This window comes from Macrosteles quadrilineatus, unplaced genomic scaffold, assembly GCF_028750875.1.
Source record: "Macrosteles quadrilineatus isolate MER2022 unplaced genomic scaffold, UCM_ALF_1.0 Scaffold_2__2_contigs__length_208266976, whole genome shotgun sequence".
Lineage (NCBI taxonomy): Eukaryota > Metazoa > Arthropoda > Insecta > Hemiptera > Cicadellidae > Macrosteles > Macrosteles quadrilineatus.
Genome location: NW_026542595.1, coordinates 123,706,635 through 123,720,207, shown reverse-complemented (window position 1 = coordinate 123,720,207; position 13,573 = coordinate 123,706,635).

Here is a 13,573-nt window from a genome sequence, read left to right as displayed (position 1 = left end):
AACAGGAAAAGATTTAAAATGTTCTGAAACAAGAAATCCTACAAACGCCTACTTCCTTGAGAATTACAGAAAAGTCCGATTTGTTTATAGCTTAGGTAAAATGGAACTTATTCTAAATGTCGGATAAATTAGAAGACATGTTTTATTTTTTACAACATAGAATAGACACCTATTCAAAAGATTATAAACAACCAAATAGTTAAAATTGATTGTAGAGTGCAATTTTAAATAGTAAATGAAAAAAATGCTATGGCATTATTGCATCGTCGTTGTATGCATTGTTATTTGTATCGGGTACAAATATTTTGTGTTAACCTTAAACCGACTTAGAGTTGAATACCTCAGCAACCAATTAACTTCTAGTTCTGATTAATTGTTACTTAGATTTCCTGCTTCTGTTCCTTGTCTCTTTGTACTGAATGATCTAAGTTCGTTGTTAAGTGGTCGGATGGCAAACTCGTGAACTTAAAGCAATTTTCAAGTTCACGGTGTTCAAGTGGCTGGGAGTTTATCAGTTGGTAAAAACTATAACACCAGTTAAGGTTTTAACTATGTTAACCAACATGTATATTAGATGTATAGTTATTACATTAGTTACTGAACTAAGGTCAAGTTCCGGCTTTGTACTACATAACTGGCTGACCAATGTATCATATGGCTAAACAACTGTAAATGGAACAACTCAAGCTTAACTTAAACTCTATGACATGATACAGTTTACAATTAATTTGCCCCATTCGTTGATCAAGTTTAAAAGTAGATATAAAACCAGAATATGACCCCACTTTCGGCGTTTTCGGACTCAGGACTTTTAAATTTTTTGGCGAAAAAACACCCCAAATAGGTATAATATGATGGTTTTACCCCATTTTTGGCGTTTTAGAGGCTATATGGGGGCACTTTTTTGGTAAAAAAATGTTATTAATACTGAAAAACATGTCTGGAAATGAAGAGCTTTTTTTGACCACTTTTTTTAAAGACCCGGCTCTCGGCACGTGAACTCGGGCGCACTCCCGACCCATAGGCACACTTCTGATCCCCAGCGATGACAAACTAAAAGTCTTATGAAAAAATGTTTGAAACAAAAATTGAGGAACATCTAATCATCTATACTTTTCCCACTGACAGTTTTTCTCTGACCGAAAAATAAAAAAAATCCTTGCTTACATACTTTTTCATGTTTACTCAAAGTAACCTTTTTTATATTTTCCTTAATTAATAATTACACACTAACACAAATTAAATTATATTTATATTGTATTAAACAGTAGTTCATGTAGAATTTTAATATATAAATTTCATGCTATAAATATTTTTATTAGAAGCTAGACCAATGTGTAAGTGATAGGAGGTGCATCACTTTGAACATCATCACGCCCCCGACATTGCCGTGCTGGCAACACCTGGAGTTTGAAACCATTGTCATTGCTGAAATTATATTATAACATATTTACATACAAAAGAAACTGGTAAATGGTTTAAAATTTTTTAACTTTTTATGCTGTATTATTATGTTGAAACCCATGTAGTAGGCTGGAATTTTAGCCGTTTTGTTGTATATCAAGCCTTTTTGAGATATAAGCACTTTTAAACAATAAAGGAGACCTATATTTACTAATGCTGATATTATATTACAATGCATTGGCATACAAATGAAAACGGTTTGATTTATTTGTACTCATATAAAATAATATAATTCTTTTGAGTTATTGGAACCTCTGGTGATTAAATCACAAATTTAGAACATTTATAATGGACTTTTAAAATAATGGAATCAAGTATAGACTTATAACATTTTCATGATAACTGTTTGATTTATTTGTACTCATTTAAAATAATGTTAAAATAGCATTTGATTTTTATGTTGTATTATTGTTTTTTATATTAAAAGTTGAAACCAATGTAGTGTGCCTAAATGTTTATTTACTGTTTTGCCGTATCTCAATCCAATAGATAGAATAGGGCAAAGAGGTGTTTTTTGATGTTTTACCTATGAGAATAACATGGGGAGATTTTAAGCCACTTTTTAAAAATCATGCTCATTCTCTATATATTTCTATACAAATAATGTCCAACTCCAAAAATATTTCCAATCCCCATTAATCTCTGTATCATGTGTGATTTGTACCAGTTGGTTTGAAATATTTATAAATATAATGTATTGCTGGAATCCCTTTAAATGGCAAGAAACACATAGTCTTGAGACCTCTGGTAAAATATTGGATTTTTTCTAGTCTAGACTAAATATTATTTGTAAAAAATTGACAAAAATATGTTTTTTACTCAACTATTTTAGGATCTTGAAACATGTATTACCGAGGAATCAGGCAAATATTTCGTGCCGAAATTATATTTTACCTTATGTGAGGACTAGGAATCGCTATTTAAAATTAGTCCTGCTCCACAGTATTGTTGCAGGCTTGCTTCTCGTCCCAAGTGGTGAATTGTGTACAGTTTATGTGTGGTGCAAAGACTGGGTTCTCTTTTTAGTTGTGACCAGCTCATTCCTAAGATGCTAGATGGTATTCAGTTTGTCTCTCTGAATGTAAGCAAAATATAATATTCAGTTTAGGACTTAAAGTTAATGTCGGATGCGATGCCTCTTTGATTGAAAGTTTGGGTTGTGATGAGCTCAACCCCTATCACTAGTATCAGCAGAGATCCACTGAACAGTATTATTATGTGTTATTGTACTTTGTGTGGATTAATATGTGTTTGGTACAACACACAATCCCACATCTTGCTAATTGTAGTTGGTAGTTTAGGTGGTCAAAGTAGAAGTAGGGAGCATTGACTTTCTACAATTAAAGTTGGATATCTAGCCAGAGCTTCAGACTGTAATAAAAAAATAGATGAAAATGCAAACTCTAAAGGCCCTGACCATGTTTCATACTTCCGGACTGGAATAACCTTTACTTGGAATATCGTACATAAATTGTTTGTATACATAAGACTCTTGTAGTGAATGTACTCTTCGACGAAAAGACAAAATAAAGATGAAAACTACTTTATGCAAAGAAGAGAAAGTGATTGTGAAGGGTAGCTACAAACAATCGCATTTTAGTGAACAATGAAAGTTGCTATAATTATTGGGATTGTTTTGGGTATATTCTTAGATATTCATTGTGTTTACAGTAATTAATCATAATGGGGATGCTATTTATGTTGAGATATACTGATTTAGTTAAAGTGATAAAATGAAGACCATAGATAGTGGTGGATAAAGATTTTATTTGTTGAGCAATCGATGTGAGAAGGAGTTTCTTGTTAAACAATAACCTGGAAAACCAATACAACATAATGCATTGTCATCCCTCATTGGTATTGTACCTTACAAGCTCTGTTGTTCTTTACTCATTTTCAAAAAACATATAAATTACAAAATAAGCTATTATTTGTTTATTTTCAATTATTAACTGGAAACTATAGGTCTATATTACTGTATGAACATAATTTCTGTATTTCATATACGTAAAAACAATGAGACCATGCTAAATTACAGAATTCAGTAACAAAAGAAGTTGATATTGTGCTATATACCTGAAGGTGTAAATATAGAGGTGGGTATTTTCATAGAGACCTAATGATGAATCAGAATGTGAAAGTTCTATGGTAGAAATATCAAGAAAGCAAGAGTGATAATCAGAGGTAACATGGTCATCAGGGAATTCATAGAGAGGGGTCAGTCAGGTTGAACTAGTAAATTGCAATGATGCATCCAATATAGAAACAATAGTTACAAATAACCAGAACCAATCACTGAATATTGTAGTTAGTCTTCCTATCCTACTGTTAAAATATGAAACTCATTTTAATATGAGTTGTAGAGTTCATGCCCAACAACATGAGTGTAATAATGGTTCTAAATGTATTTATCTTATTTTATGGTAGATTTCACTGTGTGTGCTTACTCTATGGTAAAACTCTTTGAGATCATTTAATATTTAACACACTTAGATTAGTGAATAAATCATCAAAGTGTGATATAAATGTGCTGGGTGAAACGTATTAAAACTTTCTATTATGTGTTATTGTACTTTGTGTTGATTAATATGTGTTTGGTAAATTAGCATGGCACAACACACAATCCCATATCTTGCTAATCGTAGTTGGTAGTTTAGGTGGTCAAAGTAGAAGTAGGGAGCATTGACTTTCTACAATCATTATCAATTAATTTTACCAATTAAAGGATTGTCAAATGTCTCGGTTTTGCTAACTATGACCTGGTGTCCCGAAATGGTAAGATGACAATACATAACGTTTGGACTATTGACTGTGATGTGAATTTATGCATTCTTTGTCATACAAATTTTACACTATAGTATTTTTTACAAGTTCTGACTGTGACTGTGATGTGAATTTGTGTGTATTTTATCACATAAATTTCACACTATTCTCACACATTTCACACCACTATTATGATGTGTTGTGCCTGCATGGGTGTGTTGAGCCATGGATATCATAGACCATCAAGCTATAAGGACGTATGCTAGAACTGATCTAACCTCTGCCAAACCCTGAATACGAACCTGGAGGTACAGACTTTGGACCAAGGATCAATTGTAAATAGACAAACCTGCATGATAGGATATAGAACACTGAAAAATGCAAATGTTAGAAACTTTAGTCTTTTACTTATTTAGTCTTACCATCCTCTGTTTTGGAGGAAACTGCCTTACAACCAACATGATGAAGATTGCATTAATACTCATGATCTTGGTCATTATACAATTGATCAAACATAAATCTGTATTTTGCCATTATTCATTGACCTTTCTTTGTCTATTATGAAAAAGCCATCCAACACTGGTGGTAAAGACTTCTATATTGATTAATTGAAAAGTCATTATTAATATGATTGTTAAATATAAGGTTTTAAATTTATATTGCCTTGTTTGGATAATATTAGAAAATGTATGTTATCGCATAAATGTTTGTGTACTTTCTAAGTAAAAGCAGTTAATATTTTTATGTTGACCCATTGAGAGAAATTGTATACTATTTGTACTATAAAAGGTCTATTCATGCATATCAGTCCAGTAAAAGTTCTGTTATAATCCAGTCATAGGTCAGTCTCAATTGCAGTTTCTCAGTCAACCTGTCAGTCATTTGGTTACAGTCTGTTTTCTAACTCTTCATTAACCGATGTTACATAACATTTTTTATTTGAAACACAATATTCTATAAAATTTTCATTGGCCAGTTTTGTTGATTGTTATAAACTGTACTTGATATACAAACACATACGTTGTCATCAGTCAGGCGTCCAAACAATTAAATAATATCGTTGAGAAGAAATCGGTTGTTGTATTTAATAACATAATGCTCGATTCACACACGGTATGTAATACTTTAATCAGATCACAGTGTATACAGCAACTGACTGTGATTGTGATGTGAATTTGTGTACTTCGTCACACAAATTTCACACATATTTCACACATTTCACACAAATATTATGTCATAATATTATGACATAATATTTGTGTGAAATGTGTGAAATATGTGTGAAATTTGTGTGACGAAGTACACAAATTCACATCACAATCACAGTCAGTTGCTGTATACACTGTGATCTGATTAAAGTATTACATACCGTGTGTGAATCGACCATTATGTTATTAAATACAACAACCGATTTCTTCTCAACGATATTATTTAATTGTTTGGACGCCTGACTGATGACAACGTATGTGTTTGTATATCAAGTACAGTTTATAACAATCAACAAAACTGGCCAATGAAAATTTTATAGAATATTGTGTTTCAAATAAAAAATGTTATGTAACATCGGTTAATGAAGAGTTAGAAAACAGACTGTAACCAAATGACTGACAGGTTGACTGAGAAACTGCAATTGAGACTGACCTATGACTGGATTATAACAGAACTTTTACTGGACTGATATGCATGAATAGACCTTTTATAGTACAAATAGTATACAATTTCTCTCAATGGGTCAACATAAAAATATTAACTGCTTTTACTTAGAAAGTACACAAACATTTATGCGATAACATACATTTTCTAATATTATCCAAACAAGGCAATATAAATTTAAAACCTTATATTTAACAATCATATTAATAATGACTTTTCAATTAATCAATATAGAAGTCTTTACCACCAGTGTTGGATGGCTTTTTCATAATAGACAAAGAAAGGTCAATGAATAATGGCAAAATACAGATTTATGTTTGATCAATTGTATAATGACCAAGATCATGAGTATTAATGCAATCTTCATCATGTTGGTTGTAAGGCAGTTTCCTCCAAAACAGAGGATGGTAAGACTAAATAAGTAAAAGACTAAAGTTTCTAACATTTGCATTTTTCAGTGTTCTATATCCTATCATGCAGGTTTGTCTATTTACAATTGATCCTTGGTCCAAAGTCTGTACCTCCAGGTTCGTATTCAGGGTTTGGCAGAGGTTAGATCAGTTCTAGCATACGTCCTTATAGCTTGATGGTCTATGATATCCATGGCTCAACACACCCATGCAGGCACAACACATCATAATAGTGGTGTGAAATGTGTGAGAATAGTGTGAAATTTATGTGATAAAATACACACAAATTCACATCACAGTCACAGTCAGAACTTGTAAAAAATACTATAGTGTAAAATTTGTATGACAAAGAATGCATAAATTCACATCACAGTCAATAGTCCAAACGTTATGTATTGTCATCTTACCATTTCGGGACACCAGGTCATAGTTAGCAAAACCGAGACATTTGACAATCCTTTAATTGGTAAAATTAATTGATAATGATTGTAGAAAGTCAATGCTCCCTACTTCTACTTTGACCACCTAAACTACCAACTACGATTAGCAAGATATGGGATTGTGTGTTGTGCCATGCTAATTTACCAAACACATATTAATCAACACAAAGTACAATAACACATAATAGAAAGTTTTAATACGTTTCACCCAGCACATTTATATCACACTTTGATGATTTATTCACTAATCTAAGTGTGTTAAATATTAAATGATCTCAAAGAGTTTTACCATAGAGTAAGCACACACAGTGAAATCTACCATAAAATAAGATAAATACATTTAGAACCATTATTACACTCATGTTGTTGGGCATGAACTCTACAACTCATATTAAAATGAGTTTCATATTTTAACAGTAGGATAGGAAGACTAACTACAATATTCAGTGATTGGTTCTGGTTATTTGTAACTATTGTTTCTATATTGGATGCATCATTGCAATTTACTAGTTCAACCTGACTGACCCCTCTCTATGAATTCCCTGATGACCATGTTACCTCTGATTATCACTCTTGCTTTCTTGATATTTCTACCATAGAACTTTCACATTCTGATTCATCATTAGGTCTCTATGAAAATACCCACCTCTATATTTACACCTTCAGGTATATAGCACAATATCAACTTCTTTTGTTACTGAATTCTGTAATTTAGCATGGTCTCATTGTTTTTACGTATATGAAATACAGAAATTATGTTCATACAGTAATATAGACCTATAGTTTCCAGTTAATAATTGAAAATAAACAAATAATAGCTTATTTTGTAATTTATATGTTTTTTGAAAATGAGTAAAGAACAACAGAGCTTGTAAGGTACAATACCAATGAGGGATGACAATGCATTATGTTGTATTGGTTTTCCAGGTTATTGTTTAACAAGAAACTCCTTCTCACATCGATTGCTCAACAAATAAAATCTTTATCCACCACTATCTATGGTCTTCGTTTTATCACTTTAACTAAATCAGTATATCTCAACATAAATAGCATCCCCATTATGATTAATTACTGTAAACACAATGAATATCTAAGAATATACCCAAAACAATCCCAATAATTATAGCAACTTTCATTGTTCACTAAAATGCGATTGTTTGTAGCTACCCTTCACAATCACTTTCTCTTCTTTGCATAAAGTAGTTTTCATCTTTATTTTGTCTTTTCGTCGAAGAGTACATTCACTACAAGAGTCTTATGTATACAAACAATTTATGTACGATATTCCAAGTAAAGGTTATTCCAGTCCGGAAGTATGAAACATGGTCAGGGCCTTTAGAGTTTGCATTTTCATCTATTTTTTTATTACAGTCTGAAGCTCTGGCTAGATATCCAACTTTAATTGTAGAAAGTCAATGCTCCCTACTTCTACTTTGACCACCTAAACTACCAACTACAATTAGCAAGATGTGGGATTGTGTGTTGTACCAAACACATATTAATCCACACAAAGTACAATAACACATAATAATACTGTTCAGTGGATCTCTGCTGATACTAGTGATAGGGGTTGAGCTCATCACAACCCAAACTTTCAATCAAAGAGGCATCGCATCCGACATTAACTTTAAGTCCTAAACTGAATATTATATTTTGCTTACATTCAGAGAGACAAACTGAATACCATCTAGCATCTTAGGAATGAGCTGGTCACAACTAAAAAGAGAACCCAGTCTTTGCACCACACATAAACTGTACACAATTCACCACTTGGGACGAGAAGCAAGCCTGCAACAATACTGTGGAGCAGGACTAATTTTAAATAGCGATTCCTAGTCCTCACATAAGGTAAAATATAATTTCGGCACGAAATATTTGCCTGATTCCTCGGTAATACATGTTTCAAGATCCTAAAATAGTTGAGTAAAAAACATATTTTTGTCAATTTTTTACAAATAATATTTAGTCTAGACTAGAAAAAATCCAATATTTTACCAGAGGTCTCAAGACTACGTGTTTCTTGCCATTTAAAGGGATTCCAGCAATACATTATATTTATAAATATTTCAAACCAACTGGTACAAATCACACATGATACAGAGATTAATGGGGATTGGAAATATTTTTGGAGTTGGACATTATTTGTATAGAAATATATAGAGAATGAGCATGATTTTTAAAAAGTGGCTTAAAATCTCCCCATGTTATTCTCATAGGTAAAACATCAAAAAACACCTCTTTGCCCTATTCTATCTATTGGATTGAGATACGGCAAAACAGTAAATAAACATTTAGGCACACTACATTGGTTTCAACTTTTAATATAAAAAACAATAATACAACATAAAAATCAAATGCTATTTTAACATTATTTTAAATGAGTACAAATAAATCAAACAGTTATCATGAAAATGTTATAAGTCTATACTTGATTCCATTATTTTAAAAGTCCATTATAAATGTTCTAAATTTGTGATTTAATCACCAGAGGTTCCAATAACTCAAAAGAATTATATTATTTTATATGAGTACAAATAAATCAAACCGTTTTCATTTGTATGCCAATGCATTGTAATATAATATCAGCATTAGTAAATATAGGTCTCCTTTATTGTTTAAAAGTGCTTATATCTCAAAAAGGCTTGATATACAACAAAACGGCTAAAATTCCAGCCTACTACATGGGTTTCAACATAATAATACAGCATAAAAAGTTAAAAAATTTTAAACCATTTACCAGTTTCTTTTGTATGTAAATATGTTATAATATAATTTCAGCAATGACAATGGTTTCAAACTCCAGGTGTTGCCAGCACGGCAATGTCGGGGGCGTGATGATGTTCAAAGTGATGCACCTCCTATCACTTACACATTGGTCTAGCTTCTAATAAAAATATTTATAGCATGAAATTTATATATTAAAATTCTACATGAACTACTGTTTAATACAATATAAATATAATTTAATTTGTGTTAGTGTGTAATTATTAATTAAGGAAAATATAAAAAAGGTTACTTTGAGTAAACATGAAAAAGTATGTAAGCGAGGATTTTTTTTATTTTTCGGTCAGAGAAAAACTGTCAGTGGGAAAAGTATAGATGATTAGATGTTCCTCAATTTTTGTTTCAAACATTTTTTCATAAGACTTTTAGTTTGTCATCGCTGGGGATCAGAAGTGTGCCTATGGGTCGGGAGCACGCCCGAGTTCACGTGCCGAGAGCCGGGTCTTTAAAAAAAGTGGTCAAAAAAAGCTCTTCATTTCCAGACATGTTTTTCAGTATTAATAACATTTTTTTACCAAAAAAGTGCCCCGATATAGCCTCTAAAACGCCAAAAATGGGGTAAAACCATCATATTATAGCTATTTGGAGTGTTTTTTCGCCAAAAAATTTAAAAGTCCTAGGTCCAAAAACGCCGAAAGTGGGGTCATATTCTGGGTTTACCACTACTTGTGGTGTTCAAACATATATTTACATAAGGCTTCACTGCTTAGATAAGATGTCTAGGGCACTACCATAAAGGGATTTTATGCTCTAAAAGATCGTTTAATAGCTGCTTTAATGTGCTTTCACCGCTTAACAGCTTAGGAAAAAGAAACGGCTTCAACATAAAATACCAACCTTAAGTATGCAGTGAAAGAGTACTTTATAGTATTCAAAGGATGTTCTCAAAATACAATCTTTAATCTTTTCTACAAAAATAATACCGTTTTTATAACTTTTTTCCTTGTTAAATTCTTTGTATTTTTATTTCAATTTACAAATAAAATTGTTAAACAATCAACAATGTTTTTAGTCATATTTTTCAGAATATTTTTATTATCTTTGTGATTTCCTATTTTAATTTTAATTTTCGTGAAACTTATTCTAAACATACACTACTAGGTTACGAAATTCTTAAGCCACTTAAACGTTTGCTCATAGCATAAATATGTCTTAATTTTTAAGATAATTTGTCGTTTAGCTTATAGCTTTAGCTTTAGCAGTGTATAATTAGCTTAACTAATAGGATATCAAAACAACTCGATATTGGGTCAAATTACCGATAAGAGGATATGAGCCCAAATTTAATCTTGTCTAAAGGCTATTACAGAGGCCGCATTGGAGACAGCTTGTTGGTGCGTAAACATACTACTGTACTTTGAAAAAAAAAAACTATACAATCTAGCTTCCAAACAGGTAAGTATCATCATCTTTCTGATTATAGATTAACAATTATTTGGAAATTTAAAAAAATTGAAATTTTAAGGAATTAGTTCAGTTTAGTTAGCACAACATTTTTAAAGTCTGTTGCCTTTTGTATTGTCATTGTTTCTAAAACTCGTTATGAAACTGTTCTTTTTAAAGTCGTATTAATTATGGTGCAATTCATGGACAACCTCTCCCTACTACTGACATAACAATGGTGAACAATATACTGCTTAATGACATAGTTGACAACAACCCCATCAGCTGTACATGTAGGTCAAGTATGTCATTATAACAGACACACGTTACAGGGTGGGTGTAAATTATAATTTGCCATTTAAATAGAGGTCCATTAATAATTTTAAGAAATCAAATTTATGACAGTAAGCTCTATAATTGTATATTTTATAAAATATTACAGTAATGCAATATGACAAGTTGGTCTTTTACACGTAGGACGAGTATATTAAAACGGAATACTAGTTTATTGTAAAAAAAATTATCATAGCACGCCTACAGAAGTTTGGAAAGCGTTTTTTATCTATTGTTTGTTTCTCTACCGTAACAACCGTAAGGAGAGGGTCCATTTGTATGTGAGTGCAAAATGTCCAATCTATAATAAAGATTGGGCATATATTATGTGTTAGAATCTTTACACAACACAAATACTGATCTTTGGAGTCGAATATTTCAATGTTTATGACAGATATGTACAAAAGCTAAGAAGCGGGATGGTAAGTGTGTGTTGGCACAGGTAGAACAAAAAAGTAGATTGAGGTTAATTTGTGTTTATAAAATTTGGCAAGAACACAATTTATTTTTCGTCCATTGGTTTTCATTATTTTAAAGCAATGACGACGACAGAATTATAAGTCAGAAAATTATATTTCTTGTTAGTAGGTATAATACATTTTTTATGTGACAGCATAATTTTTTCGTTAATATCCATAAATACTATTCATAATATCAAGTCATACACGAAATGTTACTTACATTATACATAAGACGTATGTTTATTACTTCTATGAATTTCTTAGTTTGTTAGGTGATTTCAAAGCTTTAATAAACATTATGATAATCTTGTTTTTCAAGAATCTTTTGAAATACAGTGTATAAATAATTTATTAAACAAAAACAAAATTTTATACAGAAAAACTTAGATTTTTTAATTTAAAAGTTGGATAAATTATTTAAATCTGCAGATTATAACTGCAACTTTAGAGGCCAAAATGAATTATCTGGCAGCTCAAACGGTGAGGGACTAAGTCATTAAAATAAATCTTTCTAAATAAGCCCGACATTTGCATAGTTAATGGGAGGTAAACCAAAGTATAAACTTTAAATTTGTAAAGCCTTTATTAAATATATTTTCATTTAAACAGTAGTAATCAAAATGTGAAAATAATAGTATTACGTCAAAAATATTATTTTATGACAAATTATTGGTTAAGGTACCGCGCTATAAAAATCAACTATTATCTAACGCTATATTGCAAATAGCATATCTTAAGATGCTAAAACAAGACCTTTTTTAAGGAGTTTTTTCGTTTTCAAGGTTAGGCGGGAAAATGCGATTACGCACACAGGTACACAGCGCGATTACGTAAAATTATAATAGGATTGTAATGTTATTTATATCAATAATGCTATTTAGGAATATTATATAACTTGTATAATATGCAAATACATGCTATTTACGACATAGTACTAAAAAAGCACATATTCGGTAAGTAGTAGACACATTTCGGGCTGTGGTATCCATATTTGTTTGCCCCTAACCAACAATAAATTACTAATTACTTCAATTTACTAAATAGGCGAACTAATAGATATTTAAAGACTCCATTCATCATAAAAAATCAATTTGATGCTCATCTTTGGCAATGTGAGATGGGAGCAATGGGAGAACACGTAATACTCAGGAATTGCAATTAGTTGCATCTAAAAATATTAAATTTTATAAACGACCAGAATACGACTTTTTGAGCATTTTTTGTAATTTTGTTGAACCGTGTACTATTCTATAAAAGTCGTAGTTGAAAATGATAATGACAACATAAATAATTAGTTATATACCTTATACCTTAAAAAATGAGGTTTTTTAAAGTATTATCAAATTTAAAGAAATCGTTTTTTATACATTTATGTTAAGAGACGGATAGTGATTTCGCCATTACCATGCAAATTACTTGTGTTGTAACATTGGACCACAGTGTTAGAACTCGACACAGTTTGTCACTACACCACAACTAGGTAAAACAGCAACTTTAAATTTGGACACTCTTTAACATGTATTGAGGTGTAATGCATTTTGTTCCTTTTCCATTTATGTAATTTCTGCAATGGAAAATAGTAGGATGTATTAATAGGTTACTAATGTTGTAAGTGTTGTAGTATAATAAGGTAAACAATTTTTTATTACAGTTGAGCTGGAAACTGCATAGTTTTCATTAAAGTTTTTATGACAAGAAAGTTACTTTAGAAATGCGTTTAAAATTATGTTGATGTAAATTGACATTGCAATGTAATACTAGAAATAATTTTACAACTGTATATGAACTGTATAAAATAGTACCAATACGCATCAGTCAAAAAATTAAGTATACCAGATATATCACAAAATATGAATATTTATTGCTTTCAGGAAAAGCCATT